At 42.2% G+C, this 17,755-nt stretch overlaps 1 protein-coding gene across 4 annotated transcripts in view; it reads right to left on the bottom strand.

The window, feature by feature from the left end:
- The window catches only part of PCDH9 (protocadherin 9), a 975,348-nt gene that overhangs the window by 459,821 nt on the left and 497,772 nt on the right, over nucleotides 1-17,755 (bottom strand). The gene's annotated exons all lie outside the window — the stretch shown is intronic.

Below are 17,755 nucleotides of genomic sequence, written 5' to 3'. Positions count from 1 at the left end.
TAGCCTTCAGTTTCTGACTCTTTGTTCTTAGTTTCTTTGTTCCTGTCACTGATTCCTAGTTTTCTGGTCCCTGGGCCCTGTCTCTTTGTTTCTCTTTGTGTCCCGGGTTCTGTTTGTTTGCTTCTGGTTTTCTGCTCCCTGGGTCCTGCTTGTTGGCTTTCTGACTTCCTGACTTTAATCTGAAACAAAGAATCATTAAGCACTGATCAAGTCTACACCCTTTACTTCTTGGTACACTGGCTACTTGACCCCATGCACTCCAGACTCCAGTCCAGACCTCTGTCATATAACAGTTAGTTGCTAGCATGTGTCTTAGCTTTACAATTGCAAACCTCTCAGCCTATTACAGCTACAGCTACCGCCCCAAAACCACTGGGTAGTGAATATAGTACCCCTCCCTCCTGTGTTCGACTCCCCTGGCTCCTGGTTCTACCCAAGGTGATGAACTAGGTCTAGTTTCTTTCAGACTTCTGCTCCCTAACCCTCCTGCTCCTGATCCCCTGACTGATATTGAGACTTTTGCTTCCCTGACCTTGTCTGCAACCCTCTAGGGTCAAGCTTCAACCTCTTGCATCATTTTTATATCCCTGACACCTGACTTGCCATAGGTCACATTGTTATTTTCTTTACTGCAAAGTTCTGTAAAAATCAGAGTAAGTCATTTTTTAAACTTCAACTATTGACTTCAAATTGAGGTGGATTGGGAGGGACATGTTAAAAAAATGTTAAAATAACTTTTAAAAAAGAATCAGAAATCTTATAGAAAACTATCTGAAATGAGAAGGAAAGTCATTAAATCACAGTTCCAACAGAACAAGACAAAAAAGCCTAAATCATCAATAACTACACATAGTGGATATGCAAAAATCATGGTCCGATTTCTTGTTACTCATCTATTGTATGCAATGCCAACTACAATTCAGGCATGAACTTAACAATCTTTATACTTTACACTTGTGTGCAAGTGTCTCTGGTATGTAGTGGCTTTGGAATTATTAAGGGAAGTTGAGTGCGATATTTGCTATTATTGATTATTGCAGCAGTTGGAATGGGCACTTGACCTCTGCTTGTGAACAGCTATATACAGCTGAGATATAATCCAAGCTAACAAAGCAGTATCTTTACTTTCTCTTTATGTTCATTTCTAAACTCCCAGCTTCATAGTATTTCATGATCCCTTTCCACCTCATGAAATAACTATTTTTTTCATTATAATCTCCTTCATGGGTTATAGAACATGAGCCATGATAAAAATCCTCACTCATGAATTGGAATTTTATTGTTTAGCCAATTATAGTTCTGAGGTATTAAAACAGGAATAAAGCTTGATCTGTCCTTAGTGGAAATCTAGAACTAATTTTAACTTTAAACAAGCCTGGTCCCACTTATTTCTCATTCCTTCTCTGCATTTATGCTCCTAAAGTGATTACTTTGGTTTTAGATTATTAGTCAAGCTACAGTAGCAAATGCAATTTTCTCATGCTGATAAATGACAATTGTAAGCAGCCTGGGAGCCTCTAATAAGCTAGCTAGAGTAAATATTGTTTGTTTGTGGTCTAAATGTTGCTTTTGATCTCATGTCCAATAACTGTCTAGAGAAAGGTAGAAAAAGAATACAAGAGAAAATACAGGTATTTGCCAAACATGTGGGTCAAGTTCTTTCCTTTTGCTGTGCAGATTTTTGTAGCTTGTTGATGCTCTGTGTGTTTATGTACACACATGCACACACACACACACACACACACTTTTAAAATCTTTACTGGAACAGATCTGCCAAATGCCCCACATTTGGCAGGTCTCTTAAGCGCTTCTGCAAAACTGGTAAAAACGAATTTTTTTTTTAAACAAGAAAAAGTCCCCACCCTTCATCTGACTATGATTAAAACATTCTGTGCATTGCAAACCTTTACTAACCAAGGTCTCGTTCACCTACCTTAGGGGGAGGCAATTACCATCCATCCATTTTATGGAGATTACTTTACTGAGAGGTTGCATAATGTCACTGTAGTCAGAGATGGGAATAAAACTTCTGTCCCTATTATAAGAGGCACATTTCATTCATTTTTCCAAACAGCTTTTTGGAAGAAGTGGATTGCATTATGTACCTATGTAACCCGCACTAGCACCATGCTAGTCTTTAGTCTCTCTTTTAGTGATTAGATCTTAAATAGAGACCTATATGAGTGCTAGTTCTTCCATAGTATTAGAGCTCATTCTTAATTAAATAGCAGAGGTTTATGATTTTAGGTCCCTGGTTCAGTTCCCAAAGAAAATTGTAAAAAACAGGTGGTTGTATACTTGCTATCTCCAAAAGGGATCAGTTCTACTATAGGTGAAATAAAGATTCCTACTGTGGTATTGCTAGCAGAAGCCAAGAACTATTGATGTGGGGCCCATCTTTAGTCTGTCATGATATGGGCAGAAGTGGGCTGAACCTGCAAATGGACGGCTTATAAAAAAAAAAACCTACTCAGTGGGTGTGCTTACATGTGCATTTACACCAGCTTAAATTTGCTGTGCAGTAAGTTACTGTACAGTACATGGGAATAGGCAGGTGTCTGTGCAGGCATTAAAGCGCATTCATGCTGCATGTGGCATGACTTGGGACTAAAATTGATCCTAAATCAGTCTGCATACATAGCGTTAGTGAGCAGTAATGTGTCTGCACGTGCATTACTGCACAGTAATTAATCAGGAATAAATTTAATACATGCATGATACAGGTATCAAATATATGCTGAAGTCGGCATAAGTTGCTATATTTACTGTGCAGTACGGGCATGCACATGTAAACGCGTTCCCTTACTGCTCAGTAATTTTGGTTACTGTGCTGTAAATGCACGCATGTAGATGCACCCAGTAGGTAACAGTTGCTGTTACAAGACGAAATAAACAGCTTTCTATTGAGACTTTTTTTTTTGTTATATTTGGAAATTCTATCTGAGTCTCTCCTTATATGGGAAATATTATCCCAACACTAAGAGAAAAGAGCTCTTCTTACTTTGTTTTTGAAAATCAGGAATGGTTTTAGAGAGGTCAGATGGGGATAGCAAGATGCCTAGATTGTTTTCTATGTCATACTCTATATGTTTTTCAATCCATCTGGCTGCCCAGCTGAAATACCTGAAACAATTTATAAAGAAGAGAGGAAAAAAAGAAAAAAAAAAGGACTCTGCACTTGAATCCAATTTATCCTTTCATAAGAACTGTACTTGAACCATGAGAGCACTACTTTAATTGCATGACCTTGCAACATGAAGATGTTTTAAGATAAAGATCTCCTATGCCATGAAAGCTGAAATCTTCTCTATGACTTTATCACTAATGATGTTAATACTAGGTCTAATCATGTCATTACCTATATTGTTATCTTGACAAACATCAGTCAGGAAAAGATTCAGATCTTTAAGTATACTTCATCGCAAGTATTATTTCAACATGTGGGTCAGTATGAAGGTTTAAGTTGTAGACACATGTACTCTGAGTGAGTTTAACCTTGCTTTTAGACAAGTGTATGTGCGAGGATAGGAAGACTTTTCTTTTGCCTTAAAAATATATCAACTAGAGTGAATGTCTTGCCGTTTTAGATAAGCACACAACCAAAGCAACATATAAAATGGAGGCAGGGAGGGAAGAAACTTTAACTTGTGCAAAATTAAAAATTATTTCTATTCCTGGTGCTCATCCAGAAGTAACTGGAAGACAACAGTCAAGGGAGGGCATGGGAATGAGGTGAAACTGTTTACTCTGGTACAAAATTAAAACAGTATTTTTATGTAGCCCTATGAATATCCAGTCTTCAGGCATGCTAATTCCCCTGAGAAATTATTGTATAGGTACAGATATGATTCTATGTGTTAAACTGAAAATCAGACAAAACTAACAGTGGCTCCGGAAATAAAACTAAAATACACGGCAGTGCCTGAAATATCACAATTCCTTCCATTCCTATTTTTTCCAATCTAGTAAATGATAATTTCTTATGGTAGCCAAAATGTTCTAGATTGGGTTTGTCCAACTTCTAAGCCCAGGGGCCACTTGCCTTGGGGGCTGCACCACAACGGGCTATACCATGTGTGGCATTCCTCCCCACCTACTGCTGCACTGCAGTGCGCACTCATGTGGGCACACAGTCTATCACCACACAGCACAGAGGAAGTCCATTCCTGCTGCAATATGTGCCGGTGCAGGTTCCCCCACTCCCCACTGCACTAATCTGTGGAAGCAACCCCCCAGCCCCAATTGTGGTTTCAGTCATCCCTCCCTTCCCCAAGACTCAGCTCCCTCATGTCCTCATGCTGCCGTACTACATAAAAATGTGCCATTCTACATAAAAATCATCACACAAGAAATTAAATATTACGTAGATAAAGCAAAACAAACTAAAGAGCTATGTATGAATTTGTAGCACTCAAAAAGCAACAGCAACAAAACCTTCAGATGCAGTCGGTATGGTGATTCATGGACCTTTAGACCTCTGTAGTTTTGCACTTAAAACTTCTATCACATAGGAAGTGTCTTGGTAGGCTCACTGCCTTCACTCCAAAGTTATGCTACAATTTAGTTGGTGTCAAAGAGGATTCATCCTTTATTCCAGGGATCTCTACTTGACAGCCTGCGAGGAGGTAAATTGAGCACACCCCACCTCCCACCCTCAAGTTCTTGCCAGGCTGCTGATTGTCCCATCACTGCTGCAGGCACAGTTTTTGGGTTTTCCCGTCCCCTTCTGATTTACTGCTTTGGCATAGTGCATCAGCATGGGGAGATAAGGATAAGCCTGGGGTACATAGTGAGCAGGGTTTGGAGGCAGTTAATAGGCACATGGTATAGCAGGGGCACACTGACACAGGGGTACAAAGGAAGGGGTGCAGGCACAAAATGCAACAATGTGGAGAGGGATTGAGGCACACGGTGTGGTCGTGAAGGATCTGAAGTCCTTGGTGCAACCCACAGAGTGTATGGCCCTATTAGTGTGGCCTGTGAGGCATGCCTAGAAATCCCAGGAGCAAACCAGCACCCAAGCCCTTCTCAGTAATGAAGGTATTCATGTACAGCATTCTTTTACTTTAGATAGCTTGGGATACACATATGAGCTATGTCACTTCTGGAGCAGTTCCCATAATACAAAGGCATAACTAAGAAATAATCCCCACTGGGAATCTCTTTAATTCTGGCACAACTCCCACTCTTGCTGAATTCAAGGTATGTGAAGCAAGTCCTATAAAAGTAGACTTTTGCTTTATGGGATTCAAAAACTGACAGGAGAAAGAGCAGGCAAAATAAATTTCAAGTTTAAGAGGAGTTGGCAAACATTTTCTAGAAACTTAGCTCTCTTTTCGTCTCTCCTGAGCACATATTCATGCACACATGTGCATGTACACACACACACAATACACTGTTTAAAAGAAGTTTAAAATACCTCAGAATCCATGGCAAACTGCTTCACCAAACACAGCCTCAGATGAGCTAGTGTTCCAGATACGTACTCATCTTATGCGAGTCCATTCCTTCTTAGATATCCCTTTTCAAAGCACTTACTTTATCATCCAAAGCTCCATCAAGATCCCTAGAATACAACTGAGATGAATAACCATTTTCCTTAGTACTGTGTATTATTTCCTTAGTACTGTGTATTTTTTCTCTGGTTAAAAAAATCCCCAATTTTCAGAATTAAAAAAGTAATCCAAAATCCACATTTTTCCATGATCAAAATGAAATGCCACTAATATAATAGATATAGGGGTGTTTCATTTTGACTAGGGAAAAATGTGGATTTTGGGTTACTTTTTTAAATTTGAAAACTGGGGATTTTTTTTTTCTTTAATCAGAGAAAACCAGGAGCCCTGATTATTATCATGGGGAGTATTCATAGGTGTTTGTGACAGGGGGCCTTAGGTCTGTTATTTTATATTTCAGTGGAAAGGAAAGTTGCTATATTAGGAAAGCTAAAAAGGGAAACTCTTGGTATTTCTGTGATCAACAAATCCACATAGTGCATTCTATCATGTGATTTAACACCCATATGCAAGAACAATGAAAATGAAAATCAAGCTAATTGTGGGGAAATGGAAAACAAAGTGACCTTTGAAATTCTCAATAAAATTAGAAAACATTCTAAAAATATGAAGGACTTTTACAGGAGTCTAGTAGTTATTCCTTAATGAATATCTCTTTGTGGATTTGTAATTGTTACCTTATCCTAAATGGCATTGATATGGTCAGGTGAAGCATAAACACAGATTTCCCTAAGTAAAGACTAAAGACCCCTAATGACCCAAGTGGAGCAGGAAGGGCTAATCACAAAAAATGATCACAGGAAAAGATATTTAAATTTTTTCTTCATAAATAAGCTATTTTATTGCAATTTTCTTTCTATTATTGATTATCATGAAATCAGGTTTTGTTATTGTAGGGATGATTTCATACAGACAGACCTAAACAGATACAAATGCCTTATCCCTTATAGAGAGGTGCTGAATAAAAAAAATCTATGGAGCCTAACTTATTTTTCCTGATCTCAGTCAAATGGGCCAATGAAAAGAGATCAACTCCCTTGTTAAGATACATCCAGAGATTGTGGCAAGCAAATATTGTAAAAGGGGTGGGGGCAGGAAACCCTAAAGACCAAAAAGGAGACATACTGGTAAGGTAAAGGTGACAATCCTAATACAAATTTTGTCTTGCTTGCAACAGAACATAGGCCCTGGATAAGCCCCTTGCTTTTACTCACTCCCCTTCTACTTTTTTTTTAATCAAACATTTAATGCTTTTTTTTTAAGTTTCCTTTTTTATGTTTTTGAAGTCTAATCCTGGAAATACTAACCCACAATCCTTTTAACATCTCACATTGTTTCCCTCATGCTATCCATAGTCAGGAGGGCCAGGCAGAACAAGATGAATTGCTACTTTTGCCTTCAATAGTTGAAATCAGCAAATATATCATGGAGTTACCTTTCCAGGCAAATTTTACAATGTAGAACACTGCTAAGCCAAACTGAAGTGTGCAAGTGCAGGAAACAAAGTAAAAGTGATGTGGCTATAGAACAAATCATCAATGAGATGAAGGTACCATCTTGTACCATCTCCACTTTTCCCAGAGCCTGACAAAGGGACTTTGATCCCAAAAGCTTGCAGAAAAGGAGAATTTTCTTGCCATTTTCCAGTTGGTCTAATAAAAGGTATCGTTTCAGAACCAAGAGTTCTAGTTTTTTGGATGTCAAGAAGATGAATGAACCTATAGTCTGATATTCTTTGGATTTGAGAATGAATCTTCAATCTGATAAAGCTTTTTCTTGAATACGTGGAACAACATCTGCAACCAGCACTGCACCCATCACCACCAAACTGATCTTCCCTTAATATCCCACCTCAAATAGAGACTCTTATACACTGAAACTTAACAACTATCAAGCTTTGTGGCAGATGCTTGAATTAGAATGGATTAGCAATGGGCATTTTCTTACAAAGCACTTCTACATCACCTCTGTGCTGCACCTGGGAGCACTGTTATGAACCAGCCCTTATTCATTTGCTTCCATTCTGTACACATCAACTCTCCAAAATAAAGCAATGTAGCCACACTAGAGTGGTGCTGAGCATGTGCCCAAGCACTGTTCAAAAACTCTATTTTCATTGTATTTATTGGCACATGCTCAGGGGTGCTCTAAGGTCACTGCTTTGCCTGACTTCTAAGATTCAGCATCAGGAGCAAAGTGAGAAGAGCAGGAGCAAAGTGAAGGGCATGCTTCATAGCAGCATTCCCAGGCGTGTCATGAAAGCTGTGTAGACACGTTGGAAAACAGATATTGAGATTAGATAGGAATTGTGGTTTTTTGTTTTGTTTGGAACCGTTGCTGCTTGGTCCTTGGGTCTGTCTCTCTGCGCTGCATGTACACTGGTGTAATTCAAGTAATTACATTTTAGGTAGAAAATTGGGTATTTGTGGTGAAATGAGGTAAGATGTGAAAAGGAAAGGGGAATTGGACCCCTCTTTAGTGAGGTAGAGTTTAACTTCTTTTGTTACAGAAATGAAGCTAAAGCTATTTTTACACATAAACAACATAAATATTGATCTCTGAAATCAGAACACAGAAAATATCTCCAATTTAACAGACTACAGCATATTATTTTATTTTATAGGAGCAGAGAGTAATTTCACAGTCCACCAAAGCAATAAGGGGCTGCAGTGAAAATTAACAATAAAACACCAGGGTGTTTGGCTATAGTGTAAAAACAGCCTACCTAGATTTTTACTCTGTATCTCTGCCCTAGCAGAGGCACCTTTAATTAATATACATTGAAGCATTACATAATGAGGAAAAATATATTTTTAAAAAGCTATCACACCATGCATGTTTTTCTCCTATTTACAGTAATACATTTTTCATCAGCTATGACCATCTGCCAAAAAGGATGTGTACTTATAAATAACAGTGCTCTCTCATACAACTCTAATTAGAAAAACATCTGTGTTAAAAAAATAAAACCTTCTAATGTATCACTTTAAATCTCAAAATGAATGCAACGCAGTAAAAGCCAGTGCATATGATTCTGCAAAACAGAGGAAAAACCAGACCTGCAGATCACCGGCAGTTTAAGTGAGGCAGCACAACACCTGCTAGGAAGGCAACTAAACAGTCTTTTAAAATATGTAGAGTTAGATGAGGTCTGCAGATATAAATTCAATTTAAGTATGTTGTAAACACAATGATTGTCTTAGTTGAATACTGAAGGTCCAATTTTGAACTGATATATATTTCCTGAGCAATCTGGAGTAATCCCACCCACTACTACATCAGGGAGAAATCACTGAACACATTTTAAAATGTAGTTGTACTCTTAAGTAGTAACAATACAGAGAGGACACCCTTGTATTCAACTGGTGTGTGCTGTATGTATTCAGAGTTACATCTGCCCACTTCAGGGACAAAAGTATCTGATTGCTTCTTCGTAATCTAGGTCTGCAGACTGGAAACAGTTAAGCAGCAGGCTAATTACTTCTTGTGCATCAGTCCAATTGTTAATTAAGTTCCATTTGTAGAACCAAATTCTATTTTTTATTGCAACTCCACTGAAGGGTCTGCAGAACTTTTGTTTGCCCCGAACCCTGAAGGCCAGGTCCTCATGAGTGTGGACATTTGTTTCCCCAAGGACATGAAGCAGTGGCACACCGTGTGTCACTGCAACTTGTCCCTGGGGAATGCCTGTGACACTCACTGTCTGGTGCAGGGCAAGTTACCCAGGGTGGGGTAGGAGAGGCTGGGAGCAGCATTGGGCTGGCCCCAGCATCTTTACCTGGGGCCTGGAGGGCCTCTTGGGGCTGCAGCACAGTGAGCCTGCCGCTTGGAGCCTGGCTGGTAGCTGGAGTGTGGCTCCAGCTGACCACACTCTGGTTTTGGGTGGTGCACACTATCCCCACATCCACTCCTCCTTTTTTGGTGCAGGTTTTTTGACCCCAGGATCTCCCTGGGTCAAACTTCCCCCACCAGCTCCCATATTCCCCATGCTGCAAGCAGCACAGAGAACACCTAAATATGGAGCATGTGGTGCCACAGACATGTTTGCCGTGCCACATACTGCATTGTAACACAAACCCCAGGTTTTTTTTTTTTTTTTTATAGATAGATAGTTTTCTTTATATACATATATAGAGATAGATAGATATAAAAGAAAACTATCTATCTATATCTGTCTATCGAAATGCATTCCCTTCCCTTCCCAACTACTTCTGACTTTTTCTCTCCCTCTCTATTCCCCATAGATAATTATGAGTAAGCTAAGACATGATAAGCTATAGCATTTTATTTTGGTAGCAAGTTTGTTTTTTTTCCTCCCTCCTTTGCAAATAAGTGTCCTGCTTTTTTGGTATGAATATCCACTGTTTTATATTGTATAATTATTATGTTTATATTGATTTTTCCTGTTTTGTATTGTGTGATTACTGTTCTACTGATTTTTACCTTTTTTAATTGATACTATAAGATTTAGGCTTACATGTGTAAGTTAGCATAAATCATGTTTAGTCATGTCAAATCCCCATGTTGTGTCCCCTGCCTGGGCATACCTTATTGTAACTCTGTTGTAACTGTGTGACTCCTGACTCCCCCCTCCCATGTAAACTGGTTACTTGAGTGAGTGGGTGCTTGAGAGACAATGGCAGTAGGTCTAAAAATAGCTCCTCCTGAATGACTGAACTATCAATTCAACAACCCAACCATCACCTTCCATTGACCCTCCCCGGCTTGAGATTTGGAAACCAAAGACTGCTGCAGAAACCAGCCAACCCACCGTTGCAACACAGACACCTGAAACTGCATGTCTTTGCTTGGAGCACACATGCTCAGTACACCAGGGCTGACCCTTGCCTGGGCATGCCCCTGCCACTAGGGTCATAGAAGGTCTGCCCCTATAAAAAGGGGCAGTGAAGAAACACCCAGTGGGAACACCATTTCCATCCAGATCAGACCAGCTCCACGTCACACCACCTATCCACCCCAGAGGCCCTACCAGTGACCCTCTCTGGACAACACCTGGCTGAAGGGGACCCCGAATGGCCATTGATGATCAGCTCTCAGACCGGGATGGATAGATATTACCCATACCTTTCCTCCAGCTTGGACCCTGTCTCTTTCCTCACAGACTTTAGCCCCTCTACCAAGACTCTTTGACCCCTGCTGCCATTTTGTGTGTGCATGTGTGAGAGGGTGCAAAGGAACCAATAAGCTCTATAGCCCATATATTGTGTCACCATCTTTTCCTATTCAATAAAACCACTGTTATTTGGAACCCCAAGTTGGGTTATGTTTTACTGCAGCCCAGCACCATCGCCATCTTAATTCTGGTCCCTCTTGGCTTAATTCTGGTCCCTCTTGGCTCCAACCTCGATTTTCCTGATCTCCTCTCAACTCCATCTCTCCTCTGATTGTACTCCTGGCACTTCCACACTTTCAATTTTTTATTTTTTATTTCCCTTTCTCATCATAACCCCCATCCATCTCCCTCCTTCCCCTCCTTCTGGAAATCTTTAACCTTTGCTCTCCTTCTCCCATAGTCACCAAGCATCCTAGGTATCCCAAGTACCCCAAGCACACACATACACACCACACCACCCAAGTTAGGAAATCACCTGTGGGTATGTTTAGGTGGGTGGGGTGCGTGTGAACTGGCAAATATATCATCATGTGCATGATATATGAATTAGTGATCTGCATATGTGTATTGGGTGTGCAGGTATTGACATCTGATTTTGTCTAATTTTTGGTGTGTATAGTATGTATGTGCGTGAATTGGTGTTAGGCATGCATGTGCTTAGACTAGTAATCTTGGATGTGTACATGCCTGAGTTGGTAGTGTGTGTGTGTGTATCCACCTAATTGATTTTTGTGTGTGTATATGTGCAATTGTGTCACACCCTCCTGTCTAACCGCAATTTTGAGATCCAGAGAGTTGTTGGCCTGGCCCCACAGGACATCAGCATGGCCACGCTTCCTCTGGATGCAGCCAAAGAATGCAACTTGATACTGATTTGCAGAAGACTGCACAGGTCTGAGATGGGAGAATTTGGCCTCACTATGGTAACATATGTGCTTGTTTATAGTGACTTGCCCTTTTTTTTTTATGGGAAGGCATAGCTTTCTTTGCTATACTGTGTGGGCTTCAATCAAATGAGTACCTTATTTTTTTCCCCTCATGAATCCCCTAACACCATGCACAGAATATTTTAAACAATTTAATTTAAAATGAATCAAACTGGAATCCTGTCTCATAAATGATACAGGTCTTTTTATGATAGGAGATTATATTTGTTTCATGAAAGGAAGGGAAAGAGTATAAGGAGACATTTCATTCTTGTTTACTTGCAAACAGGAAAATAAATAATTTAGTAGTTATAGGATTTCCTTTCAATACATTTAAGCTACATGTGATTTTATAATCAGCTTCCAATTTCATAAACAAACTAACTGCTAGCTGTGTTTTATGATGAAACTGGGTCTTATACAGATCTGACCTGTCATATTTTTTTCTTTCTCTCTAATCCCAATCACTGCCCAATATTTTAATATTCAACTAACCTCCCCACAAATAAATAGTAAAAATAAAACAGCAAAACCTCTGTCTGGTCTCTGTTAGTTCTCACCAGGTATTTTAGAAAAAAATAAATTATGACAAAAAAAGCAACAAAACGCAATAAATGCATCCAGCGATAGGAAGGGTCAATATGAGCATTAAGAATTGTATTTCATGCCTTTTATAACTCAACCCACCCCCGCCAATCAAACAGAAAAGTGTTGCGCTTCCACTTCACCAGTATCTTCTTATTAGATAGTTGTCAAGGAAAGCAATAAGTAGAGCTAGTCTCAAAAAGCCCACTTTTCTTAAAAGTTCAAAGGAATGTCACATGACATCATACTGTCAAGCAACATACTTTTTAAGACAAACTTTTCTTAAAATTAACAAGGCTTTAAATGTCACATTGTCACAAAGTGTGAAGATGCGAAGAAAGAAACTAGAAGTAGGATGAACAATTGAAATTTTTTGTGTTGCTGCCTAATCAGTGAAGAAATTCTTCTCCAGGAATAATTATTCCCTTAAGAAATAGTGCCTTTGATACTATTTTTTTCTCCTCAGACTAGTCTGTCTTTAGGATATTTTCAACCCAAAAAAGCTCTGGGATTGCTTAGGAAGCTAAATCTGGAAGTCTGACCCAAAGTTTTGCACTGGAAACTTAATGCTTGTCCTTTGGCTTGTTTCATTATCCCCAGGGTAAAGTAATTTAAACATCCTGGGGCCATCCAGATGAACCTGCACATACCTCTTGCTACATCTCAAAGCAGTTTGAGATGCAAAAAGACACATCTGGAACAAAAAACCCCCCTGCATATTTGCAGTGTGGGCTCAAAATTTGCTACTTGGAAATCCAGGTATCAAAATAAAACATGGAGGGAAAAAGCAGGGCAAGGCATGGTTCAGGACTGTGCCCTGAGGCAACCCGAGTCTCAGGTCCTCCACAGAGCATCTCTATGGGTGCCCCTTGCTCTGGTGCTGAAGCACACTGCCTGCCCATACAGGGCAAACAGCAGTGCAAGCTGTAGGGACCTAGACCCAGGCTCCATTCCAGGTAAGTAGGGGCTTGGGAGGGCTGGAAGGGTGGGGACTGTGAAGGTGTGGGAAACCATGGAGGGGGAAGCTCAGGACCTGCCCACCACAGGGCTATAGGCTCCCCGCCCCCGCATGGCCTGTAGCTTACCAGTAGCAGCAGAGGCCATTGGGGCACTCGGGGCCTCATGACACAGCCCCACTGTGCAGCACAGGGCAGCGTGGCTTGGTGCCGGACATCTGGCACTGCCTCTACCACGTTGTGCAGGTGCAGCCCAGCTTAGTGCAATGCCACGTAGTGTCATGCACCTTTGGGCAGCTCCGAGCTGCTTGGGTTGGTGGCACAGCTGTCACATGGGGCCATGCACCACCAGCCTGAGTGGCCTGGAGCTGCTCAAAGGAGCATTGTGCTGCATAGCAACACACCAAGCTAGGCCACATCCGCGCAATGTGGCAGAGGCATCACTGGGTTCTAGGTGACCGGTGCCAAGCTGTGCTGCCCCCCATTGCCCCACGCCATGCAGGGGGACTGTTCTGAGGCCCCAAGTGCCCTGATGGCTGCTGCTGCTACCAGTACACTGTGGGATATGTGGGCAGAGTGGGGCTGGGCAGAGGGACTCTGAGCCCTGCAAGGGGGCTCTGTAGCCCCTGCAGATGGGGGGCTCTGGGCCCTGAAGGGGGCTATACACCTTATGGGGGGCTTCGGCCCCTGTGGGGGGGCTCTGGGCCCTGAGGAGTGGCATGTGACCCCTGTGGGAGGAGTTGTGGCCCTGTCGGGGGGACTGTGGCCCCTGTGGTAGGGCAGTCTTTGAGTTGTGTGGGGGGATGCACTTTGCAGGGGGCTGGAGACCCACCCCTCCAGAGCAGCTCCTCTATGTGCCCCCACACACCGAGTTCCCCCACAATTCACCCACAAACCCCTCACTCATGTACATGGCCCTGTGGGTCAGGAGTGAGGGGACTGGGGTGGGAAAGCTGTGGGTTAAGAGTGAGAGGCAGGGGCAGGGCACTGCATATCAGTGCTGCACAGTCTGGTGAATGAAGGGGTAGGGGCAGCTCTGAATTTTCTATGACAAAAAAGCCAAAAGTAAATGCCAAAGTGTATAGATATTTAGAATTTATTTTATTGTGAGAATAGAGGCACTGGTAGGCTTCCAAATTACTTTCAACTTGTAAATGTATCAATAAAACATTGCCCAACTGATCTCTCTCTATATATAGTGGCATTTCATTTTAATATCAGAAGAACACTATTTTGGGTATTTTAATGAGAAAATTTGGGTTTCTTATCAGATAATATGGAATTTTAAACAGGGAACACCAGGATCTCTGCTGGTAAGACAAGTGATGAGACCCAAGCAGAGGAGCCAGTCCAGGGTCAGCACTGGGGACCCAGCTGGAGGGCAGACAAGGTGGCTGGCCTGTTCACTATTTGAGGCCAAGAGGACACACTTGGACAAATCAGAGGGGCCACCACAAGGAGTACATCTTCTAAGTAATAGCTGCCCAAACAGCAGAGCGGGGGCACCCTATCTGGGTCTGGGAAGGGCGCAGCCATGGGGCCACAGGTCCATGGGGGTAGATGGTGTCACAGGTGGCAGCAGGTCATAGCCAGGCAGCAGCCCCCACTGACAGACTGCTGCAGTGGGTAAAGTGGGCAGGGGCCACTCCAGGTCAGGGCTACTTCAGCAGTCCAGTGGGCACAAGGGGTAATGTCCCCAGATACCAACTATCTGGGCCTCAGAAGCACTTAAGGGCAAGTAGCCGTGAGCTGCTTGCCAAGACAGGTTTTTATACTGCTGGGGTCAGCACAGGTGCAGGCCCAGCTTCTAGCTCCTCCTGGGTGCAGATCTGGGAGGAGCTGGGCAGGGTTATTTTGTCCCAAGTGGCACAACTTACCCCACACCAACGTGCATGTCTGGGCATGTATATTGAGGCAAAAATCCCCAGCTCAAATTTGTGCCATTCCTATCTGGGCTGTTGCAAATGCACGTGCCTGCATGTGTGGACATGCCCCCTGAGTCCAGTGACATTTAATCTCACACCAGCACCACCATGTTAAACCTCATTTCCCCATCCCTAACATCCATCTCTAGGAAACAAGTAAATATCTGGAAACATTCAACTCAGCATTAGATATCCAACAATAATTTTCAAACCAGAGCTTCCATTTAATTTGCTGAGATAGAGATAGGATGAACATACATCCTGGTCAGGGCCAGGATTGGCCAGGACCCTCCTGGATTCCATAGGCCGGTCCTGGTGAGTTGGTCAAAAGTTGAGGGCCAGAGGCAGGTAGGGAGGTGTAGCGGCATGGTGCACTAATTTGGCAGCTGGGAAGGCACTGCTGCTGGTGTGTGGGGGGCAAGGTGGGCAGACTGGAGCAGGAAGCACCACACCTGCAAAGGGCACACCCTTGCTCCTACACAGCAGCAGAGGTGCCTTCCCAGAGGTACCTATCTGGCCACCTGCCTGGGACACCATGCTTTTTTGCCTCCCCACTGTACTTCAGCCCAGAAGTTCTGAATAATCAGCTAGGGCCAGCCTACAGAATCTGGCTAAGTCCTAGCCAAACCAGGATATACAAACCTGGATCTGATCATAGGGTCTCCCACTACATCCACCTGGCTCCATATAATATTAGCACATCCCACACCACCCAGCATGCCTGAACTACCATGTAGTGCTATGGGTCCCAGGAATCCTTATGGGTCTCTGAGATACCCCACAGACCAGATGACATAATATTGGGGGGCAGATCACCTGTGAGGTGAGACTTGAGCACCCTGGTATATACATTTATTTTATATATTGTGGAAACCTCACCAACAGCAACAAAAAGGATGTTTCAATTTAATTTAAAAGTTCTGGTTTCTTTTTTGATGCATCCAATTACTAAATATAATGGAAGAACTATGTTAAAAACTGTAACAATGTTAAAAACTGTAAGCTGAGGCCTTTGAAAAAGCATGTTAGTGGGATAAAATTAGGAGAAAATTAAGAAGAAGAGAAGAATAGGTGCTGTATGTATCTAAAAGAAATCGGAGTACTAAAATTTGAAAGCATTTAAACTATAAAATATCTGTAGCATCATATCCTTCTGAATTAGTTTTATATATATGAATAAGCAAGATGGGAGTTTCCTGGGGCTGTACAATAAAAAGTGTTGGAAGAAGAGATTCAGTAACATTAAAAATAATAAAAGCTATTATATGAATGCTAAAAATCCAGCTTGTTTTCTGGATGAAAGTATACAATCCTTAGCACAGAACACCCTTGATAAAATTACTTTTTTGATTAATAGGAATCAATTCCTCAATTGCATCATCAAGGTTATAATTTGCTTATCTCAGCCACCAAAAAAGAATAAGATACTATAACTGCATGAGACATTTGAGTCTTAAAGAAGTAACAGCTGATTTTATTTCAAGAATACTTTTAAGTGTGAATCAGTAACAATTCTGATGTTAATAAGGTTTTTATTCTTCTATTTTTTCAACAGATTGTTAGGAATTTGGTGGTTTCTGACTTGGATTCTAAAAGATTAATTGGTGAGTAATTAATAATTCCCAACATCATCTGTATGTGTAAGAAAACTAGTTTAATAGAGAAGGATTTTTCTTCTTTTGCGATATCTTACTTCAAGGAATCATGAGGCATCAGTATTTAGCATCTAGGCTAGGGACAGACATTACACATGAACCAGTTTAAGTGATCAGACACTGGTTTACAACCTGTAATAAAACAGACATTCAGTGCACATAAACCAGTTTCAAAATGGCCAAAACCAGTTTAACATAAACCTGGATGAATGTAGTGTCAGACTCAACTGATTTGACTCAAACTGGTTTATGCAATGTCTGTCCCAGACCCCTTTCTGATTTAAAATAAACCAGACTCCCCCAGCATTCCTGCATGCTCTCTGGGCTGGGTGGGGCTCTCTGCTCCAGCTGCAGGGCTGACCCCACCCTCTTGCTCTCTAGCTGGAGCAGGGATCAGCCCTAGTGGAGACACTGACTGGCATGGCCCCAATAAGGAAAAGTGGGCAGGGAGGGGGTTAATTCTTCCCTCTTTCCCCTCTTCCCCCACTGCAGCTGGGCAGTGCTTGTCTGCCGGGGGGTAGAAGGGAGGGGGCTGCAGGGGTGGCCACCACAGCTGGCAGACCCCACGTGCAGGGAAGGGACAGAGGGAAGAATTAATCCTTCTCTCTGCCCTCTTCACCTTAATGAGTGTGCTAGGTTGGTTTTCCTGCATGGTAGGGAGTGGGGCTTTGTTCTGTGCTGAGTCATTGCGGGACCCCTGGCACAGCTTTACGAGCACTCGTGGTGCTCTGATGTGGTGCCAGAGGACTGGAAAAGGGCCAATGTGGATCCCATTTTCAAAAAAGGATGGAAGGAGGACTCAGGAAACTATAGGCCAGCTACTTTTACCTCAATCCTAGGTAAGCCTTTTGAAAGAATTATCCTGGCACATGTCCATGAGGGGCCAGCAGGGGAGATTATGCTTAGGGGCAATGAACACGGGTTCATTAGAGGCATGTTCTGTCAGACCAACCTTGGTGGCCTTCTATGACCAGGTCACAAAATCCTTAGATGCAGGGGTAGCAGTGGACGTAGTCTTTCTAGACTTTAGGAAGGCCTTCGACACAGTCTCTCACCCC

The sequence above is a fragment of the Crocodylus porosus genome, unplaced genomic scaffold (assembly GCF_001723895.1).
Source record: "Crocodylus porosus isolate Cpor-Errol unplaced genomic scaffold, CroPor_comp1, whole genome shotgun sequence".
In the NCBI taxonomy this organism is placed as follows: Eukaryota; Metazoa; Chordata; order Crocodylia; family Crocodylidae; genus Crocodylus; species Crocodylus porosus.
Note: the sequence above shows the minus strand (reverse complement) of the source record. Positions and strands in the feature narration are given on the sequence as shown.